This window comes from Symphalangus syndactylus, chromosome 22 (assembly GCF_028878055.3).
Source record: "Symphalangus syndactylus isolate Jambi chromosome 22, NHGRI_mSymSyn1-v2.1_pri, whole genome shotgun sequence".
In the NCBI taxonomy this organism is placed as follows: domain Eukaryota; kingdom Metazoa; phylum Chordata; class Mammalia; order Primates; family Hylobatidae; genus Symphalangus; species Symphalangus syndactylus.
Genome location: NC_072444.2, coordinates 44,535,144 through 44,554,872, shown reverse-complemented (window position 1 = coordinate 44,554,872; position 19,729 = coordinate 44,535,144).

Sequence of the window (19,729 nt, the reverse complement as noted above, 5' to 3'; positions counted from 1 at the left end):
AGTGGATGCTTGAGCACTTTGTTCTTTTGAGTTTAATCACTTTATTTTAAAACCCCTGTTTATGTGCCTGTCTATGAACTAGGAAATTAGCGTCAATTCAATTATGCAGGCATTTTTTTAGCAGCTATGATGTGCCTAGCACTGTTCCAGGAACCGGGTTCTGTTCCAAGTGCCAGATTCTCTTGTAAAAAGTCATCAATGCCCTCAAGAATCTTCCACTCTAAGACAGAAGTTAAACGTAACAATAACAAATAAATTACAATACGATAAATACAACTTGATCAGTGCAATAATAAAAGTCTACTAACAGGCAGAAGGAGTTTAGAAAAGAAGAGAAATGACTATCGGAAGAATTAAAGGAGGATTTCTGGAGGGAAAACAAACAAACAAAAACATCTGCTAGATAGGTTTAAATAGTGAGTGTGAAGTGATGTCACAGAAATAGTGGACTAGGGTGCTTCAGAAATTGGTCATCCAAATGAGGCAGCCACTAAGCTTGCAAAATCTGAGATAATCGACTTTATTTATTTTTTTTTTTTTTGAGACAGTCTCACTCTGTTGCCCAGGCTAGAGTGCAGTGGCACGATCTAGGCTCACTGCAACCTCTGCCTCCCAGGTTCAAGTGATTCTCCTGCCTCAGCCTCCCAAGTAGCTGGGATTACAGGCACGCAGCACCACACCACCATGCCCAGCTAATTTTTTGTATCTTTAGTAGTGATGGGGTTTCACCATTTTGGCCAGGCTGGTCTCAAACTCCTGACCTCAAGTGATCCGCCCACCTTGGCCTCCCAAAGTACTGGGATTACAGGCTGAGTCACTGTGCCTGGTCTGAAATAATCAACTTTTTCGGGATTCTGGAATCCAGTCAAAAACATATTGCAATCAAAGGAGTGCTTAATGAAGAAAGAGGCTGCTAAAAACAGATGATAAAGCATCGTGGCAGTTTTTACTCACCTGCCTGCTATCTTCTACTCCCTAGATCAGCAGTAACTGTGGGGGTGACAACTCACATTCCTGGAATGGCTTGCTCATGTCAGAGAGGCAATATAGACATTTTTTTCTCAAAACTTGTGATTATGCGTTTTGACCTGTCTAGTGGTTGCCTGAGGGATTGATAGATAGGCTTCCCCTTTGTTGTGCTCCCTCGGAATAGAGTTATTTTCCAGGCAGCCTCTGTAGAAAGCACTTATACATGGATGGCCAGCTAATGCAAGGGATGGTGGACAGACCCAATAGCTGGAAAGGAGAAAGCTGGAGAGGAATATTATTAAGGGAATTAAGGCCTTTGAAGGGCTAACACAGATGCTAGGTAATCCAGAGTGTAATGCACATCCTCAGGGCCAAACACATGCTCAGGAGAACTGTGAGAGGAGCCTAGGCTTACACCTTTAGCTGACTTTGGACTCTGCACAAGCAGAAATTGAAGATGAAGGCAGAGGTGTAGGTGAACAGGCTTAGCACCGAAGGCACATTTTAGCTCAGAGATTTCCAAAGATTTCTCGGGGGAGGCCTTTTTGCTCAAGGTGTTTAAGGAAATTTTTTGCTAGATCATTGCTTGACTGCTAAGATAATGGAGCAAAGATTTCAGTGACCACAGATGACAAGAAATACAGCCTTTTATTTCAAAAAATAGTTTGAAAAAGTCACTAAACAAATTAATAACTATGGTGGCCCCCAACAATCAACAACAGCAAACTTTGAAGACAGATGTGAATCTGATTTCCACAGTTACCACATTATAATATTTAAAATGTTCAGTCTTCAACAAATAATTTCAATGCAAACAAAAAAAGAAAGCATAGTTTATTCACAGGAATAAAGAAAATTTATAGAAACCACTTTTGAGTAAGCCTAGATATGGACTTACTAGACAAACCTTTAAAGCAACAGTCTTAAATATGAACAGATAGCTAAAGAAAAACATAGACAAGGACAAGTAACTGAAGAAAATCAGGAGTTAATGTATAATCAAATAAAGAACATCAATAAAAGGCAACCATATAGAAATATAGAGTTGAAAAGTACAAATGTTGAATAAAAATTCACTAGAGTGGTTCAATAGAAGAGTTGAACTGGCAGAAGAAAGAATCAGAAAACAAAAAGATAGGGTAATTGAATTACTCAGTGAATAGCAGAAAAGAATTAAGAAAAATTAACAAAACATAAAGAACATGGAGCCATCATCAAATATATATACATATATATATATAGTGTCAGAATCCCAGGAAAATAGAATAAGCAGTAGAAAGATCATTTGAAGAAATAATGACCAAAACTCCCCATATTTGATATAAAACATAAACCTACACATGCACAAAGCTCAGTGGGCTCTAAGTAGGATAAACTCAAAGGCCTACACCAAGACATGATAATTAAATTGTGGAAAGACAAAAACAAAGAGCATATTTTAAAAGGAGTAAGAGAAATAGTGATTTGCCATATACAATTCATTCCCAATAACATTAAAAGCCAATTTCTCATCTGAAACAATGGAGACTAAAAGGAAGTGTAATAACATATTTAAAGTTCTAAAATTTTTAAGTCAATAAAAAATTCTATTTCTTGCAAAGCTATTATTCAAAATTGAAGGAGAAATTAAGGCATTCTCAAATAAAAAAATGTTGAGGAAGTTTGTCACTACCATATCTGCCATACAAGAAATGCTAAAGGGAGTCTTCAGGCTGAAATAAAAGAACATTAGCCCATGACTTGAAATTGTATGAAGAAATAAGGAACTACAATAAATGTAAATAAATAAGTAAATAAAAGACAGTATAATTGTTTTTGTAATTTGTAACTCCTCCTTTTTGTTCCTATATTATTTAAAAGACAAATGAATAAAACAATAATTATAAATCCATGTAAATTAACACACAATGTATAAAGATACATACTGTGACAATAGCAATATAGAGGGGAGAAGATTTTTGTATGCTACTAAATCAAGTTGTTATCAAATCAAATTAGAATATTATAAATTTAAAGTTTTTAAATTGTTAGCCTATGGTAATCACTAAGAAAATAATTTAGAAATATAAATAAAAGGAAATCAAACGATACACTAGAAAAAAATCAACCAAGCGTGAAAGAAACATTATAAGAATAATTATTATAAATAATATAAAATATACAAAAAACAAAGAATGGAAGAAACATGTCCTTCATTGGTAACCACTTTAAATGTAAATGGCTTAAACTTGCCAATTAAAAATCAGAGACTGACAGAATTGATTTTAAAATGATCTAATTATATGCTGTCTATAAGAGACACACTTTAGATTCAGAGACACAAATAGTTTGCAAATAGTAACCAAACAATATCTGTAGTAGCTATTTAATATCAGACTTAATAGATTTTAACTCAAATATTGTTACAAGAAATAAATAACATCATTATATATTGTCAAAATGGTCAATTCATTAAGAAGATATAACAGTTATAAGCATATATTCATCAAACATCAAAGCCCCCAGATATATAAATCAAACATAGCCTGAATTGACAGGAGAAATGGGCAGCTATACAATAATAATGGGAGATTTGAATACACCATTTCAATAATGGATATGACATCTAAACAGAAGATAAATAAAGACATTGAGAATATGAACAACACTATAAGCTAACTAGACCTGATAGATGATAGACAGATGATAGATAAATAATACTTCACCCAACAACAGATTACACATTCTCCATATGCACACATGAAGCATTCTTCAGCATAGACCATATGCTAGACATAAGACAAGATGTAATAAATTAATTTATGTATTTTATTTATTAATTTATTGAGACAGAATCTCACTCTCTTGCCTAGGCTGGAGTGCAGTTGTATAACATTGGTTTGCTGTAACTTCTGCCTTCCAGGTTCAAGTGATTATCATGCCTCAGCCTCCCAAGAAGCTGGGTTTATAGGCACACACTACCATGCCCAACTAATTTTTGTATTTTTAGCAGAGATGGGTTTTTGCCACATTGGCCAGGCTGGTCTCGAACTGCTGACCTCAAGTGATCCACTCACCCCGGCCTCTTAAAGTGCTGGGATTACAGGCATGAGTCACCATGCCTGGCCAAGATGTAATAAATTTTTAAAAATTGAAATCATATAAAGTATCTCTCCAATCACAGTGAAATAAAGCAGTAAGTCAATAACAGAAGAAAAACTACAAAATTAACAAATATGTAAAAATCAAACAACTCACTTTTAGACAATCAATGGGCCAAGGAAGAAATCAAATGATAAATTGGAAAATACTTTGAGATGAATGAAAACAAAAACACAGCCTTCAAAAACTTATAGGATGCAATGAAGGTCACGTTCAGAGGGAAATTTATAACTGTGAAGCCCACATTAAAAAGAAAGAAAAATCTTAAATCAATAACCTAACCATAATTTTAAGAAACTAGAAAAAAAAGGAGTAAACTAATCCCAAATCTAGCATAGGGAAGGAAATAATAAAAACTGGAGCAGAGATAAATGAAGTAGAAAATAGAAAAACAACCTAATCAAGAAAACCAAAAGTTGGCTGTTTAAAACACAAATAAAACTCACAAACATTTAGCTAAACTGATAAAGATAGAAAAGAGATGAATAACCGAAATCAGAAATGAAAGTGGGGACATTAGTACTGAGCTTACAGGATACAAAAAAATATTTTAAGAGAATATCATAAACAGTATCGCAAAAACAAATTATATAACCCAGATGAAATAAACAGATTCTTAGAAACACACAAATACCAAAAGTGACTCAAGAAGGAATAGAAAATCTGAACACACCTGTAACAAGAGATTGAATCTGTAATCAAATACATCCCAACAACAAAAAAAAATTTAGGACCAGATGGCTTCGCTGATGAATTCTGCTGAAAATCCAAAGTAGAATTAATGCCAATGCATCTTACATTCTTCCAAATAAAGAAGAGGTAAGAATACTTCCTAACTCATGCTACAAAGTCAGCATTACCCTGATACTAAAGCGAGACAAAGAAAGATACCACAAGAGAAGAAAACTACAGACTACTATTTCTTATGACTATAGGTGCCAAAATTCTCTACAAAATACCATCAAACTCAATATGAACACATATTAAGAGTATTATACGCAATGACCAAGCAGCATGTATCTCTCTTTAAACAAGTTGGTTTGCCATGTAATAAAGTACATTAATAGAAAAAAGCAAAAGGAGCATGTTCATTAATTTGTGGAAAAGAAAAGGTATTTGGTGCAATCCAACAACCATTCATGATTTTAAACACACACACACTCAGAAAACTAAGAATAGAAAGGAATTTTCTCAATATGTCAAAAGCATTTATGAAAAACCCTTAGCTAATACCATACTCAATGGTAGTGAATTAAGTGAAAGCATCTTCCCTAAGATCAAGACAAGGAGGTCTGCTTTTATCGCTGCTATTCAACATTGTATTGGAAATTCTAACCAGAGCAATTATATAAGAACGAGAAATAAAAAGTGTGGAAATTGGAAGTGAAGAAGTTAAACCATCTCTCCCATGCATAGACAATCTCAAAGAAACAAAAAACAACTCGAGTAAATAAATGAATTCAGCAAAATTGTAAAGTACAAGGTGACACACAAAAATCTATTGAGTTGTATACCTTGAAAAAGTAATTAAGAAAAGAGTTACCTTAATAATAGAATCTAAAAGCATGAGTTATCTAGTAATAAATTTTACCAAGGAAATGAAAGACATAAACACTTAAAACTAGAAAACATTTGTAAAATAAAGACTTAAATAAATGGAAGTACATCCCATGCTCATGGTTTGGAGCACTTAATATTGTTTAGATGGAAATACTACCCAAAGCAATCTTCACATTCAAGGCAATTGCTGTCAAAGTCCCAACAGCCTTTTGTGTAAAAATGAAAAAGTGTATCCTCCAATTCATATGGAATGCAAGAGTGCCTGAATAGCCAAAACAGTCTTGACAAAGAACAAAGTTGTAAGGCTCACAATTACCAATTTCAAAACTTACTACAAGCTACAGCAATCAAAACAGTGTGGCACTGGCAGAGGATAGACATTTAGCCTAATGAAATAGAATTGAGAATCCATAAATAAACCTATACATCTATAGTCAATTAATTGTTGACAAGTGTGCTAAGATCATTTAATGAGGAAAGAATAGTCTCTTCACAAGTGGCACTGGAATAACTAGATATCAAGATGCAAAACAATAAATCTGAACTCATACCTTATACCATATACAAAAATTAACTCAAAATGGGTCAAATTCCTAAATATAAGAGCTAAAACTATAAAACTATTAGAAGAAAACATAGGAGTAAATCTTCATTATCTTTAATTTTTTCGTGAATTCTTAGATATAATACCAAAAAAAGCGATAAAATAAAAAATACATAAAATGGATTTCATCAAATTAAAAACATTTGCATCAATACATTAATAAGTAATTGAAAACACCACCTAGGGAATGGGAAAAATATTTGACAATGATATATCTAATAAATGTCTGGTATCCAAAACATGTAAAGAGCTCTTACAAGTCAACAACAAAAAGACAATTTAACTTTTTAAATGGACAAGGGACTTGAACAGACATTATCCCCAAAAAAAGATATACAAATGGCTAACAAGCAAATGAAAAGGTATGCAACATCACTAATCACTAGGGAAATGCTAATCAATACCACTTAACACTCCCTAGGATGCCTATAATCAAAGAGATGGAAAATAATAATTGTTGACCAAGATCTAGAGAAAATTGAAACCTTCCTACATTGCTGATGTAAACATAGAATGGTGCTGGTTACTAAAGTTTAAATATAGAGTTACCATGTGATTGAAAAGCTCCACTCCTAGGTATGTATGAAAAAGAACTGAAAATATGTATTCAAATACATACTTGTACATCAATGTTTATAGCAGCACTACAATAGCCAAAATGTGGAAACAACCCAAATATCAATAGATAAACAAACACATTGTTGTATATACATACAATGGAATATTATTGAGCGATAAAAAACAAAGAAGGGCTGATACATGCTACACCATAGAGAAACCTTAAGAACATTATGCTAAAAAAAGGAAGCCAAAACCAAAACATCATGTAGCTTATGATTCCGTTTACATAAAATATCCAGAATAGGTAAATCCAGAGAAACAGAAAGCAGACTGATGGTTTTAAGGTCCTGGGGAAGGATGAAATGGGAAGTAACTGCTTAGTGTTTAAGGGATTTTATTTTGGAGTGATTAAATGTTTTGGAACTAGATAGGGATCGTGATTTACAACATTGTAAATGTACTAAATTACTTACTTTAAAATGGTTAATTTTGTTATGTTAATTGTGCCTCAATTAAAAAATATACTTTTAAGTAAATGAGACTAGTTTAGAGGGAAAAAGGTGGAAAGGGAATTCCAGGCAGTGGAGCCAACACAAATAATGTTATGCAGTTTTAAAACAGGAGGATGCAAGCAGGAATCTACAAAGAATTCAATTTAAAACCTGACATTTTCAGGCCAGAATTGGAGAGTCAAGAGACTGGAGAGGTAGGGGGAATAATGGAAGGCCTGTGTGGCATGCCAAGAGACTTGGATTTAATCCAGCAGAAGATAGAAAACCATTAGATGGCTCTACACGAGAGAGGGGCATGTCCAAATTTGGGCTATGTGTGAAGGATTATGTTAGCCATTGAATGGAGGGTGAGTGGGGCAGGCCATACCTGCAAGTAGAGAACAATAGTTAGGGGCCCTTGTGGAAGGAGTCTAGCCAAGAGGTAATGGGACACATGGACTAGGGCAATGTTAATAGAACTAGAAATAAGGAGAATATTTAAGAAATACTTGAGAAATAAAATGGGCAAGACTAGATGGTTGTTTGACACAGGAAGTAGGAGTAACTTCTCAGTGCTGATGTCCAGATTTCTAGCCTGGGAGCCTGGGTGGATCCTGGCACCACCATCTGAGATAGGGAGGAAATCTCATTCCAAACACACTCTGTCAGAATCCCTGAAGGTCTGGAATCTTGGGTGTGCTCTCCTGGGATAACAACTTTCATGTATCAAGAAGAGATACACATATCATCTCAAGCAGCTGGTACAATTAGCCAGGTCATTACTACTACTACCAAGTCTGCAACTCCACCTCAACCCCAATTACCCGATGCCCTTCCCCTGAGAGGAGCCCTTATTCTTGGGTTTACCAACAGAAAGACCTGTCTGCTTCACCCGTCATTCAAATACTTGTAGTTGACTGCCAACATAAATAGGTTTATAACCTTTTTGTTGGATGAAATGACATCTGCTTTTCGCTATGCTTAACATCTGGCTAGTCCAACAAAGCCTGTAATTATATTTAATGGATGAGAAGTGTCTGATGGATTGCAGCCAAGTATCTGAATAAGACAATAAATCATAAATGCAATGTGTAGAGATATGCCTGATAAGATTCTCAGGCAAGGGTGAAAAGTGCTCTTTTTTCCAGTTGTACTGTTTGGTGTTCATACCATAGCTGGTTTAAAAAAAAAAAGTGTTAAGCCTCTACACTGAAATGCACACCATGTTAGGTCCTGAGATGCACAGCTGTCTACCTTCTAAGAACTCTTAATCCAGAGGGGAAGGCAAAGAAGTCAACAGCTTTAGCAGTATGACAAAAGATAAGACAGTGCCATAAACCAGAGACCATAAGAGCACCCAACAGGGCCACTAGAATGAGACTGAGAAGGTTGGGTATCAAATAAGCTTTGAAGAAAGAACAAGATGTCAAATAATAAGCAGGGTTGGTTGGGTATCAAATAAGCTTTGAAGAAAGAACAAGATTTCAAATAATAAGCAGGGTTGAATAAAACAAAGGAATGGAAAGGAAATCTTCAGGCAGAGGTAACAACATGTGTAAAGTCATAGAGAATTAAACAGCATGATATTTCTGATGACTATATGTAGTTCCATAGGGCAGGAGCAAAGTGCACTCCTAGAGACGGAGAAGAAGCCAGAAGATCAGCCAGGTTGGGTCACTGAAGGCCTTAAGGCCTGAAGAAATACTTCTGAATGATATCCTGGAAGCCTGGGAACCACTGAAGGATGCTCACCAGAAGCACCATGTGATAACATGTGCTTTTCAACAAGCTTGGGCAGCACTGCAAGGAGAGAGGGGAGGAGGCTGCCAGGGAAAGGCAGACCAGGAGAAGACTCCTGAGCAATCCAAGAGAGAAGTGGCAAAATGAGAAGGAGCCAGCCAGAGAACTGTGAGAGGCATCTACAGAAATGAGGAAGCTGTGGACCTTGGGAAAGACACTTAACTATTTCAAACCTCACTTTCCTTTTCAGCAAAATAGAAACAATAAACTCCAACTCATAGTTGTTTTTTTGTTTGTTTGTTTGTTTGTTTGTTTTTTGAGATGGAGTTTCACTCTTGTTGCCCAAGCTGGAGTGCAATGGTGCAATCTCTGCTCATTGCAACCTCCACCTCCCAGGTTCAAGCGATTCTCCTGTCCCAGCCTCCCAAGTAGCTGGGATTACAGGCTTCTGCCACCACGCCTGGCTAATTTTTGTATTTTTGTACAGACAGGGCTTCACCATGTTGGTGAGGCTGGTCTTGAACTCCTGACCTGAGGTGATCCTCCCACCTTGGCCTCCCAATGTGTTGGGATTACAGGTGTGAGCCACCGTGCCCAGCCACTCATAAGTATTTTTATGTTAAGCCCACTGAATGGCAGTCATGTTTATTTTTGCTGTATTCCGTGGAAGCAAAAGTGCCTTAAAAGAAACCATATAATCAGGGCCTTAAGAACTTTCCAATGCATGAAAAAAAAAAAAAAAACCCACCACCACAACAACAACAGGAAACAAAATGATTCAGAATCAAGTATCATAGTCAATGCATGTTCAGATCCTAATGTAAACCCACAAATGGAGATCTGAAGGCAATAAAATAGAGTAGTAAAGAGTCCTGGAATCTCACAGACCTGGGATTGCACCCTGGCTCCTTCACATAAAGGATGTGCTACCCTCTCAAGTCAGCTCTTTGAGCTTCTGTTCCCTATTTTTAAATGAGAACATTCTCCTCGTTATTAAATAATGTGGGGGAAGCTCTTACCATGGCCCTTGATGCATAATAAGCCTCAACAACCAAACAGAGGTCGATAGAAGTTAAAATTCACCCCCAAGAATACGTTAGAAGCAGAGGGAGATCTTTCACCTAGGTCTGTCTCACTTCAGAAACGGTATGCTCTTCCTGAACCACTTCAAAAGTACTAAACCTAAAAGTGAAACATTTCATCAAATCAAGTTCCTGCTATCTGAAAAATTATAAAACAAAGCAACATCAGTAATTTAGATGACTTAGATAAAATGGAAAAGTTTCCAGAAGGCACAACCTGTTGAAATTGACAAGAAGAAATAGAAAATTAAATAGACGTAGTTAGACAACAGATTGAATTAGCAATTTGGCCAGGCACAGTGGCTCACACCTGTAATCCCAGCACTTTGGCAGTCCAAGGCAGGAAGATCACTTGACCCCAAGATTTCCAGACCAACCTAAATAACGCATTGAGACCCTGTCTCTACAAAAAAAAAAAAATTAACCAGGTATGATGGGGCATGCCTGTAGTCCCAGCTACTCAGGAGGCTGAGGCAGGAGAATCACTTGAGCCCAGGATAGAGCCTGCAGTGAGCCACAGTTCCACCACTGCACTCCAGCCTGGGAGACAAAGTGAGACCTTGTCTCAAAAAGCACACACACACACACACATATATGTGTGTGTGTGTGTGTTTATATGTATATATGTTTTACATATATATAGCAATTTTGTAATTCCAGCAAAAAAAATTCTAAGTCCAGAATAATTAACTATTGAATTCTAACAAACATTTAAACATTAATTCTAATAAATACTTCCAAAAAATAGATGAGAAAGAAACACTTTTCAACTCATTCTTGGAGGCTAGTATTACCCTGATATGAAACCAGAAAGATATCTCTTATGAATATAAACATTAAGGTCCTCAACAAAATCCCAGACAACAAAATCCAGCAACAAATTAAAAAGATTATATACCACAACTAATTTGGATTCATCCCAGCAATGCAAGATTGTTTTAATCAGTTAATGTAATACTCCATATCAATAAAGGACATACACCATGTAATCATCTCCATAGATGCAGAAAAAAGTGGTTAACAAATGCCAACACCCTTTTATGATAAACACACTCAACAAACTAGGAGTAGAAGCGAACTTCATCGAACTGATATAGGGCACATGAAAAATCCACACTTAATGGTGAAGACTGGATGTTTTCACCCATAGAACAGAAACAAGACAAGGATGTTTGCTTTTCCCACTTTTTCTTTCAATATTTTTGAGAAAGTTCTAGTCAGGGCAATTAGGCAAGAATATATATATATATATTTTAAAGGCTCTTATATTGGAAACGAGGAAGCAAAACTATATCTGCGTAAATGGCATGAACCTAACTGAAGAGCTAAAACTATAAAACAGGATCTTCACAACCTTGGCTTAGGGAAGGCCTCTTCAGATTATGATAGTATAAGCTCATGACAAAGATAAAATAGACAAATATGACTTCATAAAAATTACAAAACTTGTGCTTTATAGTAGATCATCAAGAAACCTAAACAATGAAGCATAGAATGGAGAAAATATTTGCAAATACTATATGTACTAGGGAACTTGTTTCTAGAATACATAAAGAACTCTTACAACTCAATGATAAAAAAGATAACAAATAATTCAACTTCTAAATGGGCAAATGATCTGAAGAGATATTCTCCAAAGATTATACACAAATATTCAATAAGTATGTGAAAAGGTGTTCAACATCATTAGCCATCCAGGAAATACAAATTTAAAAAGCCATAGTGAGATCCACTTTGCATCCACTAGGATGGCTACACACACACACAAACACACACACATACACACACACACACACACACACACACACACCTGATGACGTGTTTGCAAAAAGGGGAGAAACTGGAACCTGAAGACACTGTTGGTGGAATGTGAAATCATGCAGCAGGTTTGGAAAACACTTGGCAGTTCCTTAGAAAGTTAAACATACAGTTACTATTTGACTCCTTAATTCCACACCTATGTATATTCCCAAGAATAATAACAACATGTCTCCACACAAATACTTTAGAATAAATTTTCATAGCAGCATTACTCATAATAGCCAAAAAGTAGGAACAACTGGTGAATGGTTAATGGTGAATGGTGGTACGTGCAATAATAAAATATTGGCTCAGCAACAGAAAGCACAGTAAGTTCTCACTTAACGTCCTTGATAGGTTCTTGGAAACTACATTTTTAAGTGAAACGATGCATACTAAACCAGTTTTACCACCATCTCTGACATAAGACAGGGTTTAGTTTCCATGGCATATTTCTGGTCACAAAAATATCACCAAACTTCTAAATAAAGACCCAAAACAGGCCAGGTGCAGTGGCTCACACCTGTAATCTCAGCACTTTGGGAGGCTGAGGCAGATGGATCACTTGAGGCCAGGAGTTCGAGACCAGCCTGGCCAACATAGTGAAACCCCATCTCTACTAAAAATACAAAAAATTAGCCAGGCATGGTGTCAGGCACCTGTAATCCCAGCTGCTCCAGAGGGTGAGACAAGAGGATCTCTTGAACCCAGGAGGCGGAGGTTGCAGTGAGCCAGATCATGCCAGTGCACTCCAGCCTGGTTGACAGGGTGAGAGAAAAGAAAGAGAGAAAGAAAGAAAGAGAGAACAATAGAAAGAGAGAGAAAGAAAGAAAAAAGAAAGAAAGAAGAAAGAAAGAAAGAAAGAAAGAAAGAAAGAAAGAAGAAAGAAAAAAAAGAAGAAAGAAAGAAAGAAAGAAGAAAGAAAGAAAGAAAGAAAGAAAGAAAGAAAGAAAGAAAGAAAGAAGAAAGAAAGAAAGAAGAAGAAAGAAAGAAGGGGAGGGAGGGAAGGAAGGAGAGAGAGAGAGAGAAGGAAGAAAGGAAAGAAGAAAGGAAGGAAGGAAGGAACGAAGGGAGGAAGGAAGGAAGGAAGGAAGGAAGGAAGGAAGGAAGGAAGGAAGGAAGGGACAATTCTAATATTAAACACTGAAGTAACAGTGAGCGATATGTACATGTAAGAAAGATTAATAAAAACCAAATAAGGTAATTATTTACCACATTACTCCAATTAGGGTTGATGGTGGCTGTACTAGGTCCCAACAGCTCAAGGCACAAGGCAGGAACCAGCCCCAGACAGGAAGCTATTCCATCGCAGGGCACACACACTCAGGTCACACTTACTCAGACTGGGACAATTTAGGCGCCCATTAATGTAATGTGTGCACTCCTTGAGATGTGGGAGAAAACTTTGTGTACCCAAAGAAAACTCAGCATACATGGGGAGAATGTGCAAATTCCACTCAGACAGTGGCTCCAGCCAGGAATGCTTTGTTTTTTAATCATCAGCATCCTAATGAATTTACGTTGAATGAAACAGTGTTATTTGAGGACCTTCTGTACTGACACATGCTTCTGCTTGAATAAACCTTGACAATATGATGCTAAGTGAAAGAAATCAGATACAAAAGTCCACAGATTGTACAACTCCAGTTATATGAAGTGTCTAGAACATGCAAATCTATAGAAACAGATATTAGCAATTGCTTAAATGGGGTAGAGAGTAATTTGAGGGGAAATGAGAAGTAATTGAAAAACCGTTACAGGTATATTTGGGGAATAATGAAAATATTCTAAATTTGACTATGGTGATGGTTGTACAACTCTGTGAATACACTAAAAACCATGATTCAATTTTATGGTATGTGAATTATATCTCAATAACACTATTATATTGAAAACAACAGAAAAATTTAAACTTGTGGACTAAATTAAATGAGTCTTACGTTTTAAAACTTTATTTGACTTTCATTTTGACTGCAAATGTCCCACCCTCATCAGGAACAAATCTTTACATCTTATGATTACAAATTTTGGTGTTTGTGACCATTATAAAGATAGAGAAAATAAATCATATTTGAAGTTAAAATTTCATATGATTTTGTTAAAGTTCTCACTTGTGGCCTTTCCCTTCCACGCCAGCCCTTAATATCCTTTGCCACTGCCCAAAGACAGTCTGCATTATGCAGCCAGCAGAGCTGCGGGGATGCCAGAGGATGCTGAGCGGATGCCAGCTACAACGCGAGCAGCGCCTCTGGAAGGCCATGAGGGGCTCCAGATGTGAGTGGTGGACGTGGAATCCCAAAAGCCAGGAGCCCCTGCTCTGGCTATGAGACACTGAACAAGCCTCTGAACTTGTCCGGGTTTCCCATTCCTTTTTTTATTACTATTACAAACGCTAAACCATGGTCTAGCAACTTCACAGGACCACTATGAAAGATAAAACCAAAGTGTGTGAAAGCAACTTAAACACTTTTAAACTGCTTTACAAATGTATACTCAGCTTTGGGAAGTGGTGCCAAAGTCCTCATTTTACAGATGAAGCACAGAGGGCTAAGGAGGAGTTACTGGACCACATGGTGGCAGAGGCGGGTCTAAAATCTGGGCCTGACTTGCAATCCTCTCCCTCCAGACAGGAATCCTGGTCATCCACAGGCCATTCTCAGGACATACCCCTCTTTCAGGAAAGTATAGGAATTGATTTCCTTTGCAATCCATGCATGTGGTTTTATAAGTCAATTCGTTTCTAAAATATACTGCAGGTTACCACATCTGTTACTTTAGAATATTGATGGTTTCTGGATCAAAAATTCTTGTTGTTTGCTGTTGGTTGACTGAAAAAGATTAAGGAAGTATCTTAGGTGGCCACTAAATTGACTGTTCAATTATCAATGGGCACATTTTGGACACTCTTTCTACTTTTGTATATTGCCCTCAGGAGGAAAACAAACGTTCAGAGGTCAGTATCAAATAAGATAATTCGTATGCAAAGTGCTTTATGGCTGTCAAATTTGCAAGGATAAACATGTTATTTCAAAGGTCAAATTTGCTATCTGTGGGAAAATGTATGTACTCCTGCATGAATTCCTCGAAATCATAATTTACTATTAGGAAAAGTCTTCCACTAACAGATTTCCTTGGCTGTGAGCATTTGTGGATTTTTTGTGTGTGAGCATTTAAGCTAAGAGTCAGATATTTGTTTAAAAATAAAATTGCTGGACTCTAATGGGTCTGATCAGTCTAAGCCAGACCTGCAAAAGAAAGCAGGTCAACATTTCCATCCTGCCTCTTTGTAAAGGAAAATGTAACTAATCGCACAAGCTCAATATTTAACATTCAGTCCAACCTCACCCCTGACACACACACTCTTTGAATGCTCAGCACCCTCTCCGCTGGCTGTACTTTCTGCCAAAACTTCACTGGCTGCTTCGTCACGAGTCAAGGATGATGCCTGATGCCAGTACCTAATTATACTCCCACTTCTCAGCTGCACACTTCTTTCTTGGGGTCAATCATCCCTGGCTTCCGTCCCTCATTGTCGCTCGACCCCATCCCAGCCGCACAAGTAAAATAAGAACCAGCACTCTGAACTTTGCTTAATACGGCAAGTCTTATGCTGTCTGTTTTTCTCTTTCTCTCCCCCTCTTGACTGTGGCTTCATGAGAACAGGGATCATGTTTGACTTGATTATCTTTCACTCCACATACTTTTTACTCTTTAACAGGGCCTGCCATAGAACAAAGACTCCACAGATATTTGATGGGTAAGCAAATACGATGAAGGACTGAACGTAAAGGACTCATACTTGGAACAATGACACCTAGACCCTTGGCTTTGGGAAGTGATTCTTGCCAGCAGAATAGAGCACGAGGTAGGCCCACCGTCATTCTGAGGTGCATGTCCCTTTCAAGGCTGCAAGCTCCTCAAAGCCAGAGACCACGTCTTAATCCTCTCAAGGCGGGGTCCTTGAGAGGCACTTGGGAAAAGCTAGTACATGACAGCCCCATAAAAATTCCAGCACAGAGAAGGGTCACTCTGGCATGTGCCAGGAGAGACAGCATGCTTGACTTGGGGTCATGGCCTGAGTCATTTTTAAGGTTGAGGGTTTAATGATTTTTCTGTATGCCTATGACTGCTGATTCACAAATCACACACAGCCCTCCATGTAATGTGTGGAAACAAGGGAACCTCCCTCCGCCTAGGCCCCTGAGAAGCCATAGGCCATAAAGGCACCTAAACTGTCAGACATGAACCTGGTGTGGTCCCAGAACTCTGCAAGTGCATGAGGATCTACCTGTCTCTAGGTCCTCAATTTCTCTCTCTAATCATTATTCTTTTTCTTCTTCTCTGTTATTGTTTTTCCTTTTTGCATGCTGGAGCCTCATATCTAATCTTCTCTTATGCCCTCCAGTCTCAGCTGTCCTCAGTAGCCTTCCCTCTCTACCTAACCCTCCTGCCCTTCCTCCTCACCTTGAACTGTTGCAAAGGACGCTCCCCAAGGATGCGGGTGCAGGGAAGTGAGTGGCTTAGAAACCACATCTCTTCCATGCCTCAGTGGCCTGCCTGGCCACCCTCTTTCTATGCCTTTGCCCCAGTGCACAGTGTTTGGATTGGACTTGCAGAAATGACCCAAATTGTGGTCATGCTTTCAAAACAGGCTTGGTGCTGCTTTTGAACACTGGGGGTCTCCACTCGAATACATGAGTCCAATGTGTATATGTCAAGAGACTTGAAACAAACCCACCTTGGACTGTGGTAATTCTGCTGCCTATGATCTACCCTAGGGAAATTCTATCAAACAAAAACCTTCTTTTGTTCAAAAATGTTCATTACAGTTTTATTTGTTGTAAAGAAAAATAATGTAAGCAATGTACGCACCTAAGGACAGTAGCCCATTTTATCTATAAAACACAATAACATAAAAATATGTACATTATGTTATGTTAAAAGATAAGATCGCAAATTATCTATTTATTGCATTCAAAAGTGTGTTAAAATGCATAGGGAAAAAGAAAACTATAAAATATCTCCCCTCATACCCAGCACAGGCCTCATGTATTGTCCGATAAGTTGCCCCCCATCAGAAGCAGGGCCTGGCTTTCAGGGTTGCTGAGAGGGAGTGAGGGAGTGTGGCTCCATGTGGCCGACATGAGGCAGCCTCTCCTCACTGCTTCCCTGGCTGGTTTGGAAAACAGGCTTATTGTTTGCTATCTGTGCACATAGCAGGTGTGCATGTGGCCATGTTGAGCTTCTCATTCAGAACCAGTTTCCCAAAGCAGAATTTGCTCTGGTTTGAATTTAGCATCCTGGACCTGCATCCTCCTTTGGGGTGAATCCATCCACGCTTCAGACATTCATCAAGGACCAGTCCTTCCCTCACGGAGCTCTCGGCTGAGGGGGACACAGGCACAAACTCCTTCCACTCTTGTGGGATCCTCTGGAATTCCAAAAACTTGTAACACCTTCAGACATGAGTGGGCCACTTGGCGCTGGACACAAACAGAGGTCCATGTTTGGCTTTTGTCCTTTGTCATTACATCTTGACACTCTTTCTGCTTCAGTATAAAGGGAATGCATCATTATCTTTTCACAACTGCACAGGATCTCAATACTTGGGCATATCATTATTTTACAAGTCTTTAATCAGTGAGTATTTAGGTTCTTCCCAGTTCTTTCCCATTACAAACATGGCTGTAATGACTGTCCCTGTATACAGTAGGCATATTTTTAATGCTAAGGCATCAGACCAGACTGTTTTCCAGAAATACTGAACTTACATTTCCCCCAGGAAGATCTAAGAGTGCCCATTTCCCAAGTATCTCCAGCACTAGGTGATGATATTTGGTAGAAGAACAAGCAGAAGAAATGGTTTTGTTTGCATTTCTCTATTAGTGAGGTTGAGCATATTTTCACACTGTTGTCAGGCTTTTATGTTTTCTCTGTAAGTCCTGTAAATCATGTATTCAGCATATGTTCCCATAAGTTGTATTAAATAGTTTATCATTTTTTCAATTTGTAGGAGCTTTTAGTATATTATGCCAACTCGTCTAATAGTACTTAACGGGTATGTGTCACACATGGGTCATAAGGACGCTGAAGTGTAGTGAATACTCCTCCGGCAGCCTGGATGGCCTGAGGCACCATCCCTCAGGCTTGTCGCTAAGGATGCATGGAGTCCCATCCATTTACCCCATTCATCCACACAATGCGGAGCTCATATTCTGTACTTTTATATGTGTTGTGGCATGAAGTAAGTTGGCAAGTGTTCTTTCACACATAGATCTTTATGTGGCATATGGAGTGCAATTTGTGTGTGCTCTGTCTTTTAGTATTTTCCTTTGTGGTATTACTTAACATAGACTTTTTGTCATTATATAAATTCACATTTGATATTCCCATCTCATTGTTCAACTGGCTATTGTTTCCACAAGGACAAGAATTTGTATTTGTTTTGCCCACTGTATATCTTTAGAGCCTAGAACAGCGTCTGGCATACAGCAGATGCTCAATAAACATTAGTTAAACTAGTGAATTAACTGCAATGCAATGTGGAAAGTGCAGTGTAGTACAGCTGCATATACTGTGTGTGTGTCTGTGTGTATTTTTTTCCTTAAAGAAGTAAGGCTTAACTTAATTGGGAATGGGGAATGTGCTGTTGTGAATCTTTCTCAGTATTTGTTTTTCTTAGTGCATCTTTCCCTTTCTCTTTGCATTTCACACAGCAGCCTGTTCAGTGCCTCCCTTCCCTGAGCCAGAGGATTAGGGATGAGAGAGGATACGGGATGAGGTCAAGACTATGCCGGGGTTCACTGGAGTTCACTCCAAGAACAAGCTTCCAAGAGGCACTCCATCCAGGTCCTCTTACAGCACTGAAGGAGAGCCTGTTTGCAGCTGCCAGGCTTTCTAGACTTGGCTGCCTCTGGTTGCCGCAGCACTACACAAATCAGCCAGGCTCCACTTTCCTCTACTACTTCCAATATCAGAACCTCAACTACTACCGAGAAACAGAGAAAGTATAGGCAAGCAAGACTCATGGAAGAGGGGGGTGTGGGTGGTGGTGCAAAGCACTGAAAGAGATGAGTGAAAAGGAGGCAGGCATGAGCTCAGGTCCTGCTTCCGTCCATTACTGGCACATGATCTTGTGCTTTAGATAAATTGTTTTGGACTTGGGGATTTGGTATGTAAAATGGTAATAGCATCACATATCATAGCATTGTGATAATTATGTGCCACAAAGTGTCTACAACTTTTAGATGATCAATAATAGTTGTTGTTGCAATAGCACTATTTCTAGAGACACTCATCTCCATTTATTCCGTAAAAACACTCCTTTGATAAGACTTGTACATATTTGCAAACAGCCTCCCACCATGTTTCCACTGCAAGTACAGACCTACCTATGACACCAGACGTGCTATCACAAATTATTGTTGGATTTCCTCACCTTATTTAGAGCACGTTTTATCATTCCCACTCTGCTGCCAGGGGACTTGCAGGCTAGAGGAGGCTCAAGGAAGGTTTCAGGCTGCAGATGCATTGGTGCTCAGCCATCAGGGATTCCATTCTAAGACTCAGGGCTGTGCCTACTCTCAGGGAGAAGCTCAGTCAGAACTGCAGACTACTCAGATGAGAGAACAATGTTGAGGGAAGAAGATTGTTGCTGTTTGTGCCTCTCCTGTCCCAGCAAGCCTGTGCTGGTGTCCCACTGTTATTCATAGTGCACCGGAGTTCCCAGTCTACCCTCATCTAACCTGCCCCTGCCCTTCATAGCACCAATCACACGTCAA